The 13,639-nt window shown below is 36.9% G+C and overlaps 1 pseudogene; it reads right to left on the bottom strand.

Moving 5' to 3' along the window:
* Positions 1-277: 277 nt before the first annotated feature.
* On the bottom strand, positions 278-449 carry LOC111812024 (annotated as a pseudogene).
* Positions 450-13,639: the final 13,190 nt, after the last annotated feature.

The raw sequence follows: 13,639 nt of genomic DNA, 5'->3' as shown, positions 1-13,639 counted from the left end.
GATGATTATGAAACAAATTGTTTTGGCGGGAAATAATAGCAAGTCACAAAAGCAACTGATACTAACAAGTTATAGCTTCTGCTTCAAATTCCATACACAGGAGACTAGTACCAGGACAAAAATTTCATATCAAAATACATTGAGGGGGCTGAAGAGATAGCTCAGTGGTCTAAGTGCCTACCTGGCAAGCACGAGAAATCATGTTTGATCCCTTTTACCACTGGGTGTGGTGGCATACCACTGTAATCCCAGCACTGGGGAGACTGAGACAGGAGGATCACTATGGGTCTGAGCTGTGTAGTAAGACCCTATATCCAATACATAAATAAATAAAAGATTAAAAATTTTAAAAATACATTTAATATGAATTTCACAAGTTTCAAAGTTGTCAAGTATGAAGAAATGCCCATATTTTACACTTGATCTTAGCCAAAAGGCTGAAAAGCGATAAATGCCTACATTTTAAAGGCTCGCCACAAAATAGATGCTCAATGAACACATGTTCATTGACTGAATAATTCAAAAGCTTTTAAAAATGTTTTTGAAATAAATTGATGCACATCTTATAAGCTGTTTATACTGTTATCATCTAACCTTCTATATGTAAATATTAATAGGTTCAACAGTTCCAGGAAAAAAGTCAACAGAGGACCCTTTGCTTTTTTCCATCAAAACCACTGTGCTCCGAAACATTCCCTTAATGAGATTCAATTCAACACAGATTCTAAAGACACTTCCGTATTTAGAGGTGTTAAATTTATTTGAATTCCAAAAGCCTTTAACCCAAGTTTGTTTGCTTTCTTACAAGGCAAACCCAACAGCTACCAATTTAAGGACAACATATGGATCTCTCAGACCTGCCTGATAGATGTGGTGTGCTCTAGTCAAGAATTTCCAAATAATGAGACAATGGACACAAATCCACCCAACTCTGTGTAGGACAGAATGAAGAATGCAGTCCACTTTCCCACAACTGGGGGGAACTGAATATGCGCAAGCAGCTCCTATGCTGATTAGAAAATGTAATCTCTCTGAGGAGAATTTTCATCCATCACAAATATTTGTCTGTGGGACTGGTATTCATAAATTTCCACTTCCCTGGTTTAATTTCAATCTTAGATGGGCAAACAATTACATGTTTCACAACACATCCTTTCCTGTCAACCTTTTGGATGATTCGCTTCTTACAGTTGGACACGATCAAAGCCAATGCATGCTACATTTGGGGTTTCCATGGCCACTCTCTTGAGATTAGCCATCCTCTTCCACTGCCCACAGAAAGGTTTTTGTTTTTCTTCTTCTTCTTCTTTGTTATTTTCCAGTAATTATCATGAGACCATTTTGTAGGTAAGATATGAAAGAAAAACCTACAATTATAAATATGCTCATTATTACTGAGGAAGCCACCTGGTCAGGTACTGCCATTTAGCAATTGAAAAGGAGGTTGGGACTCGGGGACATCTGACATTTTGCCTCAGCACACCTCTCTGGCCAGTGATAATTAACCTGAAGGTAAAGAACCAGTCTTTTTCTTAATACAACAAGGTACCTCTTTCAAAGTTGGGGCTCTTCCTGTTTTAATAATCAAAAGGAAAGACCTTTGGTACTTAATATTTAAACAAAATGTTTAATATTTACACAGTAAAGTTCTTCTTCTGATATTAAACCAGCATTAAGGCAGGGATGGAAATTGGTTTATAATCTCTGACACTAGGCCCAGAGCCTTGTAGTGTAGTAAACAATGTCACTCTTCAGATGGGCACCACCTGCAATGGGTTCAGAAATGTCAACTGTAATTAAACATTTTATTTCAAGGATAATTCATAGGTTATGTGCATGAAGGCTGCTTTCCGCCATGAGAAATTTCAAAGAACTGGGCTGTGTAAATAAGAAGCAGGTTTTTCTTATTATTATTGCATGTTTTTCAAAAACCTCTTGCAAAAAGCCTGAGACCTAATTAATATTACTCTTAAACATATGCTTCCAATTTTGCCAAGATTTTTAAAATCAATTTCATGAATCTTGACTGGTAATGATACATCTCTACGTTACCAGTTACTCCCTTGCGCTGTAAGTAAGAATACTGTCTTGGGGAAAAGATGTAGTATGTGGGCATTGGGTCTCATGAACCCTAAGTGTTTTATTTAAAGCTTTAGTTGTTTTAACATAGCTTCAGTTGAAGTCTGAAGAATATGATTTTGGAAGAGATAAGTCACTCAAAGGTATGGGGGCCAACTAGGACCTCCAATATTGCTTCAGACCATAATGAGAATTTAGGTTGGTACTATTCAACTGAGAAATATGTGTATATTTATATCTGTGGATGTACGTAGGAAGAGGGAGAAGTGATTCTCCATTCTTTCCACAGCAATTCAAATTCATTCTTTTTTTTGTAGCAACTTGTCAAAATCTTACATAATGTCATAGAGAATTATTATACACTTCCAAAGCCCTCTACACTAAAATTTTACATCATTTTTTTCTCAAAACAGAGACTAAGAGGAAAGACCATAAGAATAAATGTCCTTAAAATCATGAGGCAAAACCTGGATAAAAGTGACAAAGTGTTTTTGCAGGTAACACAGTCCATCATAAATATTACTCCTTTCTAGTTAATACAACAAAGAAAAGAATGGGCTACTTCTTATTTTCTTTCTGTGAGCTTTCTGCATTACTGCATAATCCTTCCAGCCCCAACCTCCTCACTCATAGGAATTGAACCCAGGACCTTTGCACTGAGTTACAACTTCAGTCCTTTCTTTAAAAACATTTTTTGAGGCAGGCTTTCCTAAGTTTCTAAATCGACTTGAACTTTTGGTCAGATTGACTCTGCTTCTCAAAGTACTACGCTTACAGGCTTGCACCACTACCCCTATCATGGCAAATATTTTGTGATAACTTTACCTATTACAGAGAAGCCTTGTGTGCATGAACAGGCTTAAACACTGGGTGAAGAGGTTTACTGAGGAATGCATAGGCCGCTTCTCATAGGTGCACATCTTGGGGAGAAACACTCACAGAAGCAACATTCTTTCACGTGCAAAACATTAATTTTTGTTCTTGGAGAAAATTGGTGATTAGTTGCAAAATGCAACCACTAATAATTCTATGTCGTTGTTCCAATATGAATGTAATATGAACATAAACAAACTGATCATACTGTTTATAATAATCTTTTATTTTAGAAATAGTTCTACAAAAGATATATGAACACATGGGAAAAGGAAATGACACATTAAGAGAAATGCTATAAACATACATATATAAATTAAATTTCTTAAAATTCTATGTAGAAAATATGACAATAATGAACTAGGATAATAGAGCTATAGAAAATATATTTTCAAATTTATGTGATGTGATTATATGATTCTAATTATTAAATTCTATGGCCAGTAAGAAGCCAGTCGCCTTGTGTAATTTAAAAGTTCAAAGTATAGTTGTTTGTTGAACCATAATAACAAGGTGGCTATAAAAGCTGGATCAAACAAAATTTGAAATTCTTTGTCTCTACAGCTCACATTTAACACACAGAAAATGGCCCAAGAGGACTGTTGGCAAATTTAGAGCAAGAAGAACACAATATTAGAATAGTTGCTTGGTCTGAGACTGGAACTTCCATTCAACTCATTTCAGACAATAAACAGATATTTCCTTTCTCTTCCTGTTAAACTGCCGCCATGGTTGTAAGACAGAAGAAATGCAAAGGTTCTTCCAGTCTATCCATCTCCTATCTTGGCTAGGAACTAGGAAAGTCCATGTAGCTATCATGAAATAGGCATACGACATACACAATGTACTGTGGTTGCATAAACCCCTGCTAAGTCAGACCATTCCTAAGTGTTAAACTTACAAGGTGTTTTTTAACTCAGAAAGGAAAAAAAAAATGTGCATAAGACCGCAAATGTAAATCGCAGAATTCATAAAATGGCACAAATATCAACTTGATCATTCATGAGCAAGCAAGAAATGGATATATACAGGCAAATAGATACATTCATCTTGCATAGTCAATTACAATTTTATGCGACTTAAAGAAAAAAGTGTTGCATTTTCCCTTTTAGCTTGACATGATCATCCCCCCCCCAAAACAAAACAAAACAAAAACAAAAACAAAAAGATTTATTTCAGTGAAGCTGCCTTGGTGACAATGCCAGCACCTGGGACAGATGGGACAAACCCTGTAAGCCAACCTTCCAATTTTAGCAGTGGAGAGGTACGGGGTTCCAGGTGGAGGTTTTTGGTACACTCAGGTGAAGGGCATGGCGGGCATGGAAGATAATAAGAAAGAAAAAGATTCTTCCCTAGAGCCTTTTCCATTACCTGCTGAGATGGGAAAGGCGCAGGAGGATGAATCCTAACATTCCATACCTGATCAAATCATAGGAATTCATTTAGAACAAATGCAATATTAAAAGCTCTTTCTTTGCCACAAAATTAATTGATTAACTTTTCCCTCTACAAATATATTACTGAAACTTTCTCACTGCAAAAACTCTCCAAACAAAATTAATGGTTTTGTTTTGAAAATTAATTTAGATGGTAAAAAATTATATTTTCCACCAAGATCTCAGCTACTCAGATTAAATATTAACCAAAAGCTGTCTTCTGCTTAAATAGAATTTAGCCTTTGAAGTGTTTTTATTAATCTCCTCTGATGTAGGTGCTTGAAATTCTATGAGAGTGCTGCTGCCACCCGTTCTGTGCATCACTTACTGTAATTTATTTTCAGAACATAATTCTATTTATAAATGAAAATCCTATTAAAAGAAGACAAGAAAAATTAGTCCTAGACTTTGCATTGGTAGAGTAGAAACAAAATGAGCGGCCTAACCTGAAGTGACATTTACAAATTACCTGTTAATTTAAACCGGGTTGAGGGATGACAGAGTTTAGTCAGACTGACAGGAAGTACCGAAGGAATGACAGTTGAGTCTGGAGTGGTCATAAAGCGCTCACTGCCACATTTATCTGTGTTCCTCCACTACCCCACCACCTCCCCCAATGCTTTCTGCCTAGTAAATAATATATTTGTAAAAATATTTACATTTTTGGCAGACCAGTGAGGAAAGGTTATACACAGCCAGAGGCTTTCCTCCTTTGTTCGAAGGGAGGAAGTCACTTATTAAAAATGGCTTCTGGCCTTAGTCATGTGAGTGCCCACCCTCCAACTATGTAAGCTCAAATATCAGCTGTTTTCTTCTTGGGTGTCTTCAATTAAGCATGAGGGCCTGCTGGGCCCCCCACAGCTGAGTGCCTGTATTGGGCCTATAGACCTGCAGTCCTCGCAACCTGCTCCCAGAGATTTTTGTTTTTGAAAAAGAGCTGGTGATTCCTTTACTTTTTCTACTAGATTTTTGAAATATAACATCTCAAAATGCCTTGTAAATAAAATCTTAAAACAATAACTTTTAGAAGGTCATTTAAGAGAGAAGGAGAATTACTTTAGACTTGGGTTTAGTTCAATTTAAATTACTGTCAGCCAGAATAAATATCTGAAGATATTAGCCACACCTGAATAATTAGAACTTATTTTCTGGCCATGTTCAATTCACAAGGATGTGTGCTTTTCTGTCAAGAGAAGCATGTTCCCAGTAGCAATAACAAGAGTAACGCTCGTCCACAGAGTACATGCACATACGTGTACAAAGCACACATAGCCACAGTCGTCTTCTTATCTTAACTTCTTCTCATCTTAGAAAACAAAATTCATTTTTATTTTTGGAGTAGGATACAATTTTGATCTTCATAAATTAATGACAATCAATACATTTAAATAAAATATAAATAAACGTTAAAGAATAGTAATATGAAGATACAAATAAGGCCATCTTTGCACTCTTAAGTTAGTAACAATAAGATATCCTGGCAGTTCATTTGTCTTCATCCTCATTAAAGTTTTTGTCCTATTTTAACTTCTTTCAATGTGTTTCTCTATTGCAGATCGCAACAGATTTCAAAGGAGTGTTGCATGTTTGCTTGTCTTCTCATTTTGAAATTCTACTGATTGTGTAGGGGTAATTCTATTAAAAAAAAAAAAAGTAGCTGCTGTGAAAGTAGCCTGATTCTCAGAATCCTCACATGATTTTCAATAGCTATTTCAATCTGGATCATCATTGGCCACTTCTCTGAATCATTGCGTTTTTAACATTTGTGGAGAAGGTGACTGTAAGACTCAGTGAACCATTAGTGATGGTTTTAGAACAGGAATGTGACCGAAGTAAGAAAGTATTTTACCTTGCAATTTTCATCCAATATTCCAGATTTCATATCATGAGATATCTAGAAATAACATATAATTTAGCTACTCAACACTGGCTCGACCAGAAAAATCACAGGCATAGCTCACATTTCCCTATAGGAATCCAGTTTTTGTTTGTTTGTGCTTTTTAGACAAGGTCTCATGCCTGTGGTTCAAGCTGACTTTGAACTCACTATGTTGACCCAGCTGACCTTGAACTCATGGCGACCCTTGGGAGTGCTGGGATTGCAGAAGTTTGCACCAGTTAAACACCTATGTTTGAACTGAAGAAAATGTCTAATGGAGTGGAAAAGTTTGGCACTTGGGGTTTTGGTGAAGATGCTGTGTTGGAAAACAAATCCTAATCCTGGACAGTGAGTGCCTTAACTCAGCTTGCTGAGAACCTGTCCCATTTTTAAATTCTCTTCTTGCAACTCCTATTGTGCTTATTATCACGTCTCTAACATTTAAGAAAATTTTAAAATAAAATTCGGAAAGTGATAACCAAGAGAAATTTTTTAACTTTTCCTCCCCCACCCCAAAAGCGCCCTAGGAGAATTTCTTCCAACACCATTTACTGTAGAAAAGAAAATCAAAAGTTTCCTTGCCCTGGATGACATGTAAAGAAGCATTTTGTACTAAATGTTACTTTTGAGTTTTTCTTCAATCTGGGTTTAGAGATAAATTATAAATTATCTGTGTCTTAGACTCTTCTGTCACATTGCTGTCAAGCAGCATATGCCTCTTTGGACAATCCTGGTTATTTCTACAAGATTTATGAAATGTTGCTTTCCTCTAAGATTGATATCCATGTCCTTATTCAGTGTATCAAGGGCATATGATAATGATAGCGATCAATGTTATTTTAACACTGCACAAAGGCCAAGGCGTCAAGGCCATCACTTCATTAGACAACAGGACTATTGATTATTAACTAGAGACTGGTTAAAATCGAAATACCTGTGCTATCTCCCCATGCCAAAAAATTATCGGTAGGTGAACAGATTACATAATCTGTCAACCACTGTGAAACTCTCTCACGACTAGACAGAGAGGGTACAAGGAACATTTCAAAAGACATTTCAGAATGAGAAATTTCCCCTTTACACCCCCTGACCCTCTGCTCTTCTCCCTCCCAAAGCTGAAATCATTTTAGACTTACAACACTGCTGAAGGCTGACCTTAGGATACAAATGCTCATTAGACATTGAAGGGAAAGAGATGAGAAAACTATTAAGATGAGGGTGGGAGTGGAGGGGAGAGGAAAAGGAAGAATGAGGTCACAAGTGTGAAGGAAGCCAACTAAGGACTACTACTTTTGTCTGTCTTTAATTCTACTCTCTAAAAAACTTCTACATATTTTCGACTTTTCACAGCACTAAAGAAAACCACGCCATTCTCCCTTCCTACAAAGACCTATATTATTGTCTAGCTGGCTCCAATCATTTTCACATGCAAATTTATCAGATACCCAGTCTCTTTGCCCTGAGCTATATGCTATGAAATTCGTACACTCTTCATGCAGGTGCTAAAGAGGTCTCCATATCCCGGAGTTGTATATTTGGATTCTGAAGCAATTTCCCCACCATGTCAGCTTTAATTGGACCATGCTTCCTAATCAACGTAAATTCCCCTCTGACCAGCCTGCTATGTGAATATACTTAGAAAAAAAAGAAGTAGGTTAAAAGGAGGGCATTTGAAAAAAAAAAACAAAAACAAAAAAGCTAAGCTTCTCAAAAACAGTGATTTGAACACTTGCTAATGGAACTCTAAGAACTCATCCTAAGTAAAGCAAATGCCATGAGGCATGTGGAAAACTTATTAGTGAAGACCAAAGCAGACATTTATTGCCCAGAGGTAGAAAGTCCACTAATCTTCCTGTTAAACCTCTGTTTTCATTTCCTTCTCAACGAAGCTCACCATGAACCAAATTCATCACCTGTCGTAAGCCTCCAACTGCTAGCGAAATCAAAGAAGTCTAGGGAACAGCAAATGGAGTCTCATGGGAATTTATTTCCCTCGTTCCTCTCTGCATTCCCGAAGATCATTCTGGGTTCTGGAAATGTCAGGGCCGTGGCCTGTTGTGATATTCACACAAGTTTTGCTTTTCAGAAGTATCTTTAGAAACCTCACTGTGAAGCCTTTTACCACTGTTTTTGAGGAAGGAAAATGAGATCTACTTCAGTGAATTATGGAGCACATGGAAGATAATCTATGACTACTTATAATGGGAAGGTGTGTTACAGACCACTGATATTACAGAACTAAGTTTCTGGCCCAAAATTCTTGATGATGCTAAGCTAAAAGACAGAGCCCATTTTGTTAAGTGAGAGACTCTAAAGTGGAAAACCTTAAAAGAGACCAATAAGTTCAGAAAAATTTGAGCAACAGATTAAACAACAGTGTTGCACTATAACTCAAAGGATAAAATAAATATTTGACTCCTACATATGAATCCATATTGCTATGAATGAAGAAAAAACAAATAATGAGAGGAGAGAACTTTTCCTCATAGATTTCCAATAATTCAGAGAGATACCCATCTAGGCAAAGGTTTTTGGTGCTACCACACTTACCACACTCTTTGCTTGCAAAAATGAGCTGGATTTCAAGATTAATGCCATCAGAGGATGGTGGTCTTCTGGATGACATGTACAAAACCTGTGAAAACACAGAAGCTCTGTGGTAATTTTACCTCAAACATGTAACTCTAGCCTGTTCAGGAGGGGAAATAAAAGGAGATAAAATTATGGAATTTTCAAAGAACTGACCAGTACTCCTCAAACCTGTCAAGGTCTGAGAGGAAAGAAGCGCTAAGAGACTGTCACTGAGCACAAAGCTCCAAGGAGACGTGGTGTTGAGTGCAGTGCCGTGTCCTGGATGCGGTCTTACGATGGAAGAGTGACATTGGCTTTTCTACTCATTTTAGCCTAATCTAAATAAAGTGTGGAATCTAATTAATGGCAATGCATCCAAGTTAGCTTCTTACCTCTGACATATGAAGTACAGCAATGTGGTGTACCTATCGGGTGCAGCTAGATGAGGAAGGTACAAGAACTCTAACCTCTGCAACTTTTGAGTGAGTCAGAATAATTCCAATGAAAAGATGTTTTTGAAATGTCCAAACATATCTTCATAATGGTCAGCCTAAAATTTTTTTATTGTGTAAAGAAAAAGAATAAAGGGCTGAGGAGATAGCTCAGTGGAATAAGTTCTTGCCTAGGAAGCACAAGGTCCTGAGTTCAATCCTTGGTACCACAAAAAAAAAAAAAAAAAAAAAAAAGAGAACAAAAATGCAGAGGATAACATTTTTGTCCAAAAAAAGAAAAAAAACTATTCATGCAAAAAATAAAATAAAACTACACATATCAATATCTTGCTATATACTTACCTATCTTATATATACATTTATGTATGTATACATGTAAATTTATATGTACGTGTCTTATAATTTACATACAAAATATACATACATATGCAACATAGATGAAGTTTACCCCTGTCATTCTACCATTCATTTACTTACAAGTTTATTCATTCCCTCATCTAATTTTTGGAATTATTAACTACTACAAACAGGCATTTCATTATGAGCTGGGAAACCAACATGAACATGATAAGCCTTATCCTCTGGTAGTTTTTATGAAAGTTCATCATAGTTCTGTGTTCCAAAACTTTTTTAAACTTGAAGAATTCTTACTAAAATACATGTAACTTTCAGAAATAATTAATTTTTGGAATAAAATTCTTAGGTTCCAAGTTTATATACATCACTTATTGGGTATGTGTTTGTGAGCAAGATTTATAGTGTTTACTTATGCCTCAGCTTTGTGATCTGGAAAATATGTATTACTACTCACCAAAGGTGTTGTAAGGCTAAACTGGTACATATTGCATAGTGCTATGCAAGCAGTCTCATAGAACAAAGAAAAAAATAGTTACCACTCTATCTAACAGGGTCCACCCTATCTAGAGGAATAGGAGCCATGATAGAATTGAAAACAAGAAACAGAGGTGGAGTTCTGACTTTAGAGCTGGAAGTGTACTAAGGAAAAACCTTTCTGTAATCTTCCTGGTGTCAGCCTGGTGAACATGTAAATAACTATAAAAGAAAACTGCCAGTCTTTTGAAGAAAGTAGAGGTCATGCATCATTATCCCATAAACGGATGCTATGTCTGAGGTCCAAATCTATTGAATACTTGAACATAATTCTACATGAATCCAGTAAAATACACAAATCAAAAATTGATTCCTTCTGGCATTGAAAATTGTTACAGCAAATGCTTTTGATCTTAAGTAAATTCTTTGTGTATATACCCACTGCATTAGGTCTCAAGCTCTAAAACTACTTCTTGGGCTTTCAATGGCTATCATTGGATTTTGTAGTGGTTGTTAAGCCTGACACAAAGCTTCCACGTTGTTGCCTGCACTATAGTCCTAGTTAATAAGACAAAATGCACTTACATCCACCTGTTGTTTTATCATCTCTGACTTCACACCCCTGGTCATCCATGAGAGGACCCTACCCCAAGCCATAAAGCAGTATCAACTATTGCTTCCTCTCTGCTTTATATGGTACAATTAAATTATGATGTATACTTGTGTTTTAATGTTATATTTATAACTGTACATATGTCCAAAGGCTTTAGCAGGAGTTAAATTTTTGTATCTTGAAAAAAAAATACATATTCAAGACATCAGTTTTTGAAACACAAGAATATCCTTTGGTAGTTTTCTTCTTTTTTCAAGACAAGAGTAGAGTCAAAATTTTCCCCAGGCTACTTTATAAAGCATTAGGTCAATTTGAGAAGTTTTTCATTTTTCTTAAAAAAAAAATCTTTTGATGGCTATTCTGCCTTTTTTCATAAATGATGTATATGTGACAGTCTGTTTCAATTCAATGCTTCAAGCCCACAATATTTATTGAGTTCTTTGTAGTCCTCAAAAAATTATTTTCTAATGAAGATTGAACCTCCCCCATGATAGAATTTTAATTATGCTTTCAAATAGATTGCTGTTGAGTTTGTTGTATTGTAGAAGAGAGTAGTGGGGAAAAAAGTAAAGAATAAGGAGAGGTATTTGAGGTAGATCGTCAATAATATGTATTTAACCAAACAAGCCATAGAAATTTTGGCAGGTGGAGTTACAAAAGCATAAACTCGAAACATTAATTACTGAAGACTGGAAATAGATAATAGGGAATAGGGCTTGACAAGGACAGAGATAATGAGATGACATATGATTATCAGCAGCTTTTGGAAGCTGTTTGAGTTAGTCAACTTTGTGTTATTATAGCAAACTCCTTGAGACAATAAACTTAAAAGGAAGAGGGTTTGGGTTTGGCTAACACTTTTGGAGAACTTAGTCTGGGATTTGTAGGTTTCATTGCTTTGGGGCCTACAGCAAGGCAATTTGTAATGGCAGCAGTACATAGAAGTAGAGCTTGGTCACCTCTTGACTGCTAGGAAATGAAAGAGGAGTGGCCCAGCTCCAACATCACCAGGGCACAGCAGCCACCTGACTCGCTCCCACTGAGCTCCACATCCTCAGGATCCTGGAACCTCTCAAAAACACCATGGGTGGACGGGTCAAACCTTCTATTGACAGGCCCTTGGGAGATAGTCACCATCCTTACCAGAGCAGCCATACATTCCAAATTAAGCAGTTTGAGATTATTAACTTACAGCTTGGGTTATCTGTTAGTGTTTTATGGGAGATTAGGTCATGATGAAGAATAGAATAGCAAAATATCTAATAAAAATCATGCATATCAGTTAAATGTTATTTATTCACTAAGTAAATTTAATCCAGTTTCACAAATATGGACTGACCCATGGTACAATAGATGATAGGCTACAAGTCAGTTGAGAAAAGAGAAATCATTCTAGATGTTTCCTACACAAAAGATTTTGACACAAGGAGTGTGAGATTCAAAATCTGTTGGAGAGGCTAAGAGAGAAAAAAACAAGTCAGGAAAACCATTACTAACATTCAGGAAATCAGAAGACAAGAACATGTAAGGAAATTTTCAGTGAGGCTCTCAGTCCTCTCCAGCACCTAACTAGTCCTAAGAAACTGCAGCACACCCGGAGTCCTCTGGAAAAGTCTTCTTTTTGTCATCTGCCACAGTTCAAGCATCTACCCAATGGTAGCCCAAAGCAATAACCTGATTCTCTTTTGCCTTTCAGCCTTTGCACAATTTTTTTTTCACTAGGGGAGCCTAAAACAGAATTGTTTTACCAGATAGTTTAGGATGCTCTTAAGCCTGTAGCCCTGTAATACAGTAGTGTATGAATGAGAGCAAGTGGATTGAGCTGCCAAGAATGACAATCTGGCATGCTGTGCAAGAAAAGTCAAATTCTAGCTTAAATATGATGATGATGATGATGATGATGATGATGATGATGATGATGATGATGGTGATGGTGATGGTGATGATGATGATGATGATGATGATGATGATGATGACGATGATGATGATGATGATGATGATGATGGTGATGGTGATGGTGATGGTGATGATGATGATGATGATGATGGTGATGATCATGATGATGATGATGATGATGACGATGATGATGATGTATTTAGGACAGGGTCTACATGGTCTCACTATGTAGATCAGACTCACAGTGATTCTCCTATTTTTAGCCTCCCAAGTCCTGGGATTATAGGCTTGCACACAGTGCCCAGTCTCAGTTGCTGTGCCCCAGGGGTGGGGTGCCACATCACATGGGGGATCGGACCCAAGTCGCCGTGCTCTGCCTAAGCAGGTACTTTAGTCTGCTGAACTATCTGGCCAGCCCTAGAGCTTAAATATTATTTAAATGGTACTAAATATGCATTTTTCAAATGCACTGATAAGATCAAATAATAACAATATTATTATAGCAAAGAGACAGAGACAGAGACAGAGATCCCAAGAACTTGAACAGTCTGCTATACCCTTTTCTAATTCTCCCAAGTTCCCCCAGTCCAGGTACACACAAACTCAGAAAACCAACCCCTGCACACTTACTGTCCTCTGATTGCAGTCTCCATTAACACAGTCTCATAAATCAATCTTGATGATTCACAGGAATTTTGAAGATGTTAGAGACAGAGAAAACACTTAGTTCTGCCAAGATGAAATTGGGCTGCACACTTAAGGATAAAGCTCCAGATCCAGCAAGATATCTTAGCGCTCTAAAGCACCTGCTTAGGCAAGCTTAGGCAGGCGCAGGGGATCCCAGTTCAATCCCTGGCACCACATGCCATGTGAGCCCAGCCCTTAGAGCGGGCTGAGCTGGACAAAGAGAAAAAAAGGATAAAGCTCCATAGGAGAAAGAGTGTGAATTCCAATGAAATTTTCTGTGAGCCTCTTCAATATATATGAAAGATTATCAAATAAATATTTC

This window comes from Octodon degus, unplaced genomic scaffold (assembly GCF_000260255.1).
Source record: "Octodon degus isolate 3935 unplaced genomic scaffold, OctDeg1.0 scaffold00109, whole genome shotgun sequence".
Lineage (NCBI taxonomy): Eukaryota > Metazoa > Chordata > Mammalia > Rodentia > Octodontidae > Octodon > Octodon degus.
This window is presented reverse-complemented; position numbering and strand designations above follow the sequence as displayed.